At 43.7% G+C, this 9,196-nt stretch overlaps 1 protein-coding gene across 1 annotated transcript in view; it reads right to left on the reverse strand.

The window, feature by feature from the left end:
* Positions 1-8,708, reverse strand: part of basp1 (brain abundant, membrane attached signal protein 1) — a gene marked incomplete at its 3' end in the record, with an annotated part of 12,473 nt that extends 3,765 nt beyond the window's left edge. Inside the window, exon 1 of the mRNA XM_020617686.1 lies at positions 8,574-8,708. The remainder of the gene's footprint in view (positions 1-8,573) is intronic.
* Positions 8,709-9,196: the final 488 nt, after the last annotated feature.

The following is a 9,196-nucleotide window of genomic DNA, read 5'->3' on the forward strand; positions in this document are numbered from 1 at the left end:
GTATAAATACAGCTGTTCTGTGAAGGCCTCAGAGGTTTGTTAGAGAACATTAGTGAACAAACAGCATCATGAAGACTAAGGAACACACCAGACAGATCAGGAATAAAGTTATGGAGGTGTTCAAAGCAGGGTTAGGTTATAAAAACATATCCCAAGCTTTGAACATCTCACAGAGCACTGTTCAATCCATCATCTGAAAATGGAAAGCGTATGGAACAACTGCAAACCTACCAAGACATGGCCGTCCACCTAAACTGACAGGCCAGGCAGGAAGAGCATTAATCAGAGAAGCAACCAAGAGGCCCATGGTAACTCTGGAGGAGCTGCAGAGATCCACAGCTTAGGTGGGACAATCTGTCCACAGGACAACTATTAGTCGCGTACTCCACAAATCTGGCTTTTATGGAAGAGTGGCAAGAAGAAAGCCTTTGTTGAAGGAAAGCAATAAGAAGTCCCGTTTGCAGTTTGCCTCAAGCCATGTAGGGGACACAGCAAACATGTGGAAGGAGGTGCTCTGGTCAGATGAGACCAACATTAAACTTTTTGGTCTACATGCAAAACGCTATGTGTGGCGGAACCTAACACTGCACATCAGCCTGAACACACCATCCCCACCATGGAACATGGTGCTTGCAGCATCATGCTGTGGGGATGCTTTTCTTCAGCAGGGACAGGGAAGCTGGTCACAGTTGATGGGAAGATGGATGGAGCTAAATACAGAGCAATCCTGGAAGAAAACCTGTTAGAAGCTGCAAAAGACTTGAGACAGGGGTGGAGGTTCGCCTTCCAGAAGGACAACAACCCTAAACATACAGCCAGAGCTACAATGGAATGGTTTAGATCAAAGCATATTGATGTGTTAGAATGGCCCAGTCAAAGTCCAGACCTAAATCCTATTGAGAATCTGTGGCAAGACTTGAAAATTGTTGTTCACAGACGCTCTCCATTTAATCTGACTGAACTGGAGCTACTTTGCAAAGAAGAATGGGCAAAAATTGCAGTCTCTAGATGTGCAAAGCTGGTAGAGACATACCCCAAAAGACTGTGATTGCAGCGAAAGGTGCTTTGACAAAGTATTGACTCAAGAGGGCTGAATACATATGCACGCCACACTTTTCAGATTTTTACAGTATTTGTAAAAAATCCCGAACACTACGTATCATTTTCCTTCCACTTCACAATTATGTGATACGTTGTGTTGGTCTATCACATAAAATCCCAATAAAATACATTTGAGTTTGTGGTTGTAATGTGACAAAATGTGGAAAAATTCAAGGGCAATGAATGCTTTTGCAAGGCACTGTATGTTCTGACTAGCTTTTATTGTATTCCCATTTTCCATGGGTCCCATTCTGAGTTTATTCCAGGAAATGACTTGTAGTCCTACAGTGAGTGGTCTTCTCAATCTCAAGGCAAACAAACACAAAGTCGGTTTTCACAAAACAGCCTTACATGAATGAACGGCGGTGTAAAATGTCATGTTTTCAAATGTGGTGATTTTGATAAACTAACCTAACATATTGAGATTCTTCTTCATTTATGTGCTTAACACCAAACCCAACTATTCGCTCTGTCGTCTGTGAACTCTGTCCAAATGGCTCTGGAAGCAGACCTGACCTTTTCTTTCCAGACAACTCTGGCCACTGAGAGCCTGGTTACTCACAGATCAGCCCTGTGAAATGCACCCAGGAGATGGTGAGTCCACTCAAAATGCGAATCACCTCCTCGCCACTGACTGAATTACTCCACTATTCATGCAGAACTCCCCTCACTGTCCAACAGCCGGTATCTGCCAGGGCTGCCGTTCCTGCCGCTGCTTTATACGGGTCACAATAGAGGTCTCTCTGAGACATCACAGCATTTGACTCCTGGCCTGCACTGCCAGTACAATGACTCACAATCATCTGGGCAGACAATGGCTTCTTTTCAAGCCAGGGCACGCTTTCTCGCTGTTGGGCGTGTGGTTTTAGTGTTTGAAATGCTGGGGCAGGGCCGAGACAACCTGGACAAAATTCTCTGGGTTGCACAAAAGACTTAATTTAACCTGCAAACTGCAGTCAGAGAAGCACAAAGGAAGTCTGATCTGCCAGCTGGGAACTTCCAGCATCACTACATGTAGACGATTGTATCAGTGCCCAGGAACACACATTTTTACGAGATGCCTACATAAAGTGGCTTCCAGTGAGGTGAAACGTCTTTAAAATGAGCTCAACGGCAGCAGAATGTTAAATTCCTAGATAGTGTCAAAACAAAGTGGTGACATACACAAGCAGACAAACAGGTTTGTTACAGTGAATTTTTATCATTTCAATCACATCATTTTTTAATTAATGGATTTCTTGACCTTTCAAACGTACTCAAAGATTTGGACCCAAGTGTCTGAATCCACTTACAGTTTAATTGTTACTGCTGTCTAATCTTCTCACAGTGAGAATCCCTGATCTCAGCCATGGTGAAATCTTATTCCCTGACCAAGGTTGATGTCTACTTCACATTTCATCAACTTGTCTTGAGAAGATTTGTACAGGTTTAGGTGTAAACTAAATACAGAGTAACTACAAAGTTCTAACCTCCTCTACACAGTGAGCATGTCTGAACAAGTGCTTTTGTTCCCCAGCCCCGTATAGACACCTCTGCACCCATTTTTAGGATTCGGTTTATCACTTGAAACACTTTTCAGTGTGTGGGGCTTCATACTGTTGTCTTGGTCTTAGAAGAGCTTGGTGGTCTTTGTAAGCACCAGGGACAGTGATGGAAACTTTACGGGTCCCTGACAAATCTTAATGTGTTTTTAATACAAGCAGGCCTATTAGAATATTTGTAATAAGCCAAAGACGAACAGAGAGGTCCAATCCACTTCCGGTCATTGCTATGTAGCATCTGTCTGCAAAATCCCAAGATGGCAGCTGCCACATTCATGATAGTTTTGGCTTCATTTTTGCATAGTGGAGGAAAGCGGTGATGCCGTATCCATCGTATATACTTTATGACGGTGTAATATATTAATTACTGTTTTCTCATTCATTTACATGAATATATAAGATTATCAGGGCTTCTTCTTCTGTTTTTCCGGCAAATTAAATGCTTCACAGTGGGTGGAGCCACTTTGTGCATGTCAAAAAAGTTATTTTTTGATTAAATACTCTGAGCTTGTAAATGCACATCTTACTGAAACACTGTCCAAACAGCCTCTTAGGTCTGAGGACTTGGTGCATTTCAGTGAATTTCAGGATCTAAAGGAGTTTTATTTGTACTCGCACTGTTTTTAAATGCAGTCTTTACACAGCTCAGTGAAAACATCTGAGGTCCGTTCATTTGTCCTGAGAGTGCATATGTGCACAAGATTTACACCACCTGCACTTTTTCCTCCTGTTTATTTCACAGTGTCAGCAGTTGCTTCCCATAACTACCAACTCTCAAAGCTGCTGAGTGCACAAAATATGACTGATCACTCAACAACGGCGTCCAGTAAGATGTATTTATTCAGGATTATTAATCAATGACCACATTTGTGCATGCCGAGTCCAGAGGGGGCAGAGTGGTTTAAGATGAGCAGAGTTCCCCGAAGGAGCAGATGGCTGAGCTCTCCTCACATTGGGTCTCACTCTTTCTGGCAAGTCATCTGTCACGCCCACACACCGATGCCACGGCTCGGCTCTGGTTTTCCTCCCTTCTACTCGACACACTGCTCGCCTCCCACTTTCTCCTCTCTGCAACATTCCCTCCATCACCTCTCCAGCCTCGCCCCCTCTCCCTGTCTTTGCTCTTGTCTGCTTCACCTGCAGTGTTTTTCTGTCCCGGGTGAGTCATTTCATTCCCAACTGCTTCTCCTCCCTCCTCTGCAGCCACTCACATTTTCTCTGGCACGTCTCAATTAGACGCCCTCCTGGTTTTTTTTTTCTTATTTCTGTTTGTCTGCAAATTTTAATTTCTCTCAGCTCGATCCTCTTCTTAATAATAACGCAACATTAAAGCTCCTGTGTTTGTGGATTTTTTTTTGTGAGCTGCACCAATGTTTTTAGCATATAACATCTGTGAAATCATGGCATATGTGCAACAGCTCAGTCAGCCACTGAGGCCTGATGAAGCCACTATACACTCTGCTCAGCAGCAAACTGCTAGTTAGCAGAGCATTTAGCAGCTAAAGAGAGAAATATAGTCCTTTATCGTTCATTTACATTCATCGGGTGGACGCATTGGGTGAATTATCTGGTCAACACGATGGAGCAGCAGTGTTCAGTGTGTGCTGGATGTGTAAATATGTAGTTGTTTGCTAACATGTTCAGTACAACAGCTATTTAAGGTGATCATTTTATTTAATGTCTACAAAGTTCAACCTCTAACTTTAGCATTAAAATGTATGTTTGATGTAAACTGCACAGTATAAACACCAAGTCAGTCGAACGTCAGGGGCATCAATCTGTCCATTTAGGAAGCACAACTGATTGTGAATCAGTTTCACCTGCTTTGGTGCCAATGAAAGTGACAACGGGTGCCATGCAGAGGCAGAAGCAAGACAACCCCCGGAAAAGGGAGTGGTTTTACATGCGGTGGCCACAGACACATGCTCTCCTTATCTTTCATGACTGCTTCTTAAGTTTTGTGTTTTGTGTCCTTGTCACTACTGGGAGCACGAGGCAGCACCTGCAGCCCAGTTGGGTTGCACATGTAGTCCTGTTACTCTAAGATGGTGTGTCTATATGTGGAGTTGCAAGAAGGTTTGCTGTGTCTACCAGCACAGACTGAAGAGCATGACACCAGGAGACCGGCTGTTACACCAGGAGAGCTGGACAGGGCCGCAGAAGGGCAACAACCCAGCATCAGGCCTGGTATCTGCTCCTTTGTGCAAGGAGGAGCAGGAGGAGCACTGGGTGAGCCCTGCAACATGACCTCCAGCAGCTACTGGTGTGCATGTTTCTGACCACACTGTTAGATACAGACTCTGTCAGGGTGGCATGAGGGCCTGATGTCCTTTAATACGATATGTGCTCACAGCCCAGCACCATGCAGCTCAATTGGCGTCGCCAGAAAACACTAGAATTGGCCACTGGTGCTTCGTTCTACATAAACAATAGTAGGTTCACCCTGTGCACATGTGCCAGGCATCCAAGAGTCTGGAGACGCCGCGGTGAATGTTATGCTGCCGGTAACATCTTGGAACATGACCGGTTTGGTGGTGGGTCAGTGATGGTCTGGGGAGGCAGATCCTTGGAGGGCCACACAGACCACCATGTCATAGCCAACGGTGCCCTGACTGCTGTGAGGTACCGGGATGAAATCCTCAGAGCGACTGTCAGACCGTACGCTGGTGCAGTGGGCCCTGGGTTCCTCCTGGTGCAGGACAGCACCTATACAGTGGACATTAGTAAAGGCTTTCAACTCGAATAATTCAAGATCCGATCTGCGATTTAACTGTTCCCTTAATTTTTTTCAGCATTTTATTTTTAGCTCAACCTATGAACCTGTGGATTTGGTTCAGACTGAATTTTTTTTATCCTCCCACTCAATATCAACACAAATTGGATAAATGTACAGTATGATAAATGTGTCTGTAATATCCTCTCTGCGCTTTTATTTTATTTTGCTTTGTACAAATCTGATCTCATCGTCCTCTCAGCACATTTCATGGAGGCCACATTGAGGTCCCTCCTGTCCCTCTGGTCAGGCAGATGGAGGTCTCCAGGAGGTCCCGTGGTCTCAGTAAATCCCTGGCCTGGCAGCTTCTGTATTCCCACCATCCAAAGTGCCACGTTAGAGGTTAACATTGTCACTGCATGGCGCCCCATCCTGTGTGGACACACTTACTCTGTTTGCATGTTGCAAAACTAATGATTTAGGTTTTGAATGAGGAAGATTTTTATATTGTATCTTATCATGAAACAAAACAGTTTCAAACTGTTTCTACCACTACACATTAACCAGCTTCTGTTTTGACTTTCTGATGCTTCATTAGTATTAATTACAGATAAACATAAATTTACTCTCAAACATTTCATCCAGATTTTTTTTCTGCTCATAACATGACTACGTATATACCTTGTTCAGATGGCACAGCGTCCTCTTTTTTTTTTTTTTTTTTTAAATTTTTTTTTTTTTCAGCTAACGTCTTGGTGTCAAGTGGTCTGGGAGAGCCTGACTGTGTCAGGGCCTGTTGCAGGACGATATTTGATACTGGCCCTATATAAGCTGTATTCAGACAGCAGAAATTGCATCACTTGGCTTAAGACAGATTGTTTTTCCTATGCAATTGTGCAGATACGTGACTTTCACAGGATGTTGACAGAGACAGTATCCCACTCTGAATCCAGCCTGGGGCTGTGTCACACTGACCTCTGTATCACAGCAGCTCTGCTTTATCAGACTGTTAGTGAACTGATCTATAGCCACAACACAACAGGCTGCTTCAGCGGTGTCTGCCTGGCCGGAGTGGATTTAGATCGTATCAGTGCTCGTTCACTCCGTGCTTCGTCTGACCTCCATGACACAGCAGCTGTCAGATTTGTAACACAACTACAAACTTCACATAGATGTGATCTAATGTTACCCACAAAAACACGTGCACATTTGCTTGAGCTTGTTCTGCAATGTGAATATTCAACGATACAGTGTATGTAATACCTGATCAAAATACTGTTGCGAAACATTACACACTGGGGGTTTCATCTGTGTTACCTTCATACCTGTGACCACCTGTTCCTCTAATTACCAGTCATGCTCTGTTATTATTAACATGTGCATCCTTCTCATGCCCAAATGAATTTAAAGCTTATTAGTCCAAAATGAAATTTGATTTAACACGTATTAAGTTGTAGAGCTTGATATCCCTCTGGATATGGTTAGCCAAGCTGAACATCAAGACTGGAAGCGGGGGGCAGCAGGTCCCCTTGCTCCGTCTATTGTTCAAAAACATGCACATTAAGCACATATGACTAATACAGCATGTTGTTTAACCACTCTTGAGGTAAAAATGATAGGCTGCAACTGGTTCTCTGTTTACAGGCTCTAAAGCTGGAAACCTGACTTTGACAACGAGACTTGAGGAAGCAGCTTGGACTGTTTTGACCTGTAATTCTCTAACATACGTTGTAACGCTGCTGCATAAATTATTCTGGCCTGTAGCTTAAAATAATCTCAGAGCAGTGATGTGTGAAGAAATACAACAAAGCATGTGCCCCCAACATGAATGTAATGCTATAATTCAAACCTGGGCCCTAAACATGTCCACACCCAGCTGGACAATTTAAGGCGAACAAACTGCAGCGGATGAGGGCAGGAAGCCGAGTGGACAGGCGGGAAAAGTGGAGCAGAAAATTTGGCCCAATCACAGGCACACACACACACACACACGCTGCACTGTGTTTTCATTCCCTGTGGGGACTTGACATTGACTTGCATTCATTTCCTGTAGACTTATCCTTCCCTAACACATAACCACTACTTGCCTGACCCTGACCCTAACCTTAAACCATGTTGCCACCCTAAAAATTCAGTGATTTCAGTGATGGCCGAGTCCCCGCAATGCGTGTGTGTTAACAGGTTTCGTTCCCCATAATGTAAGTAATACAAAGGCACACCCACACAGAGAGAGACAAAAATAACATCTATATCAGCTCTGAACTGAACTGGAAGAAACTGGGGAGCAGAGGCTGCTGGGAGTTGGAAGCTTCCAGCCAGGGGAGGCCAATTTAAGACATTCAAGTAGCTGAAATGACAGATTGGTTGAAGACTTTAGGAGGCAAGATTCTCACATTGTGCTGGTCTGATATTCCCACAGCAGTGAGCTATTTTAGAATGCAGTGCTCTGAACTTTGGCGAGCCTCATGACATCGGAGTCAAAGATGATGCACAAGTATTTTCTCCCACTGTTCCCATCACATATTCTACACTTTCATTTTAGCCTGAATACATGCGTAGAACTGCTAGAGAAATTCAAGACGTGCACCATCAGTGGGAATCGGTGCTGGACCAGTGTCAGAGCTAGCAGCAGGGGTTTCTGTCCATCAGTAGACACTTGAAGTCTACAGCAGCTTCCAGCTGTGTGCCAGTCACTGCATCTGACTCAGAATCAACTGGAGAATTGGCTACATGCAGTAGAGAAATGTAAAACTACATGTCCCATTAAGTCCTGTTATTCTGTCAAGGAGTCACCAATCTGATAAGTTACCCTGGTTCAAAATGGTGGGTTTACTGAGTGGGTGCTGCTGACTGTGGTCAAACTGAAGGAATGCTAGCACATTATTGTAAAACAGCTACAGTTTCATATCAAACTAGTTACTGTGGGATCACGGGAAAGCAAACAAAGTCTATAGCAGCTGATTTTCTGGAGGGCATGCAGACAGCTTGCTGTTTATTTTGGCCTCAGGCTGAACACACATACACAGAGAATGATGCTCAGAAACAAATCCTAAACACACATTTACACAGGCATGAATAAAAGACACACACACACACACACACACACACACACACACTAGTGTTTAGAGGATCAATCATCAAATTGACAGAGTTGGACAAATCTCCTGGGATAGAGATGGTTATTGATCAGCACCACTGTGTGTTCAGCTGCTACTTACGAGTCTGAGGACGCGCTCAGTGTAGATGAAAGCCAGCGAGTTGCTTCGAGGCCGTTTTTACTGAGACGTTTACCACTGAATACAAAATGCCTTCGAACGCTTTGTTGGCTGCAGAGGAAACCAACAGCAGACAAAACAAAACAGAAGTGAAAGGGATTACATTCATCTCTGTGGATTCAGTGGAATTTCAGTCTGAAAACTCCTCCTCTGCTCAGACAGTCACATGACCTCCATGTCTGCAAGCTAACAGAATTTATTTGGATGGAAAACAACTCACCACAAACTGGGTGACTGGGTGGCTTACAGGGACGTTTGCCAGGCTATAGCAGCTGATGTCACCTTGCCACTTGGTTATCTATGGAACGTTTCCCTTCTGTGAGACTAAATTTGTTTTCTCTCATATAAATCATGTCTGGTTTGTTCATCTAAATCACTGATTTTTAATATGAAGCTCTGTGTTCAGGAGCTTAAACCACAATGGAGAAGAGTAAATGGCATTAAGTGTGTGTGTGTGTATAGTGAGAGAGAGAGATTTATAGATAAAGATGCAATATGTGAATCACAATACACACATTTTGAATTCATTAAAACCATTATAAGATGGCTAATCTAAAAAGTTTGAT

This window comes from Monopterus albus, unplaced genomic scaffold (genome assembly GCF_001952655.1).
Source record: "Monopterus albus unplaced genomic scaffold, M_albus_1.0 scaffold193.1, whole genome shotgun sequence".
NCBI lineage: Eukaryota > Metazoa > Chordata > Actinopteri > Synbranchiformes > Synbranchidae > Monopterus > Monopterus albus.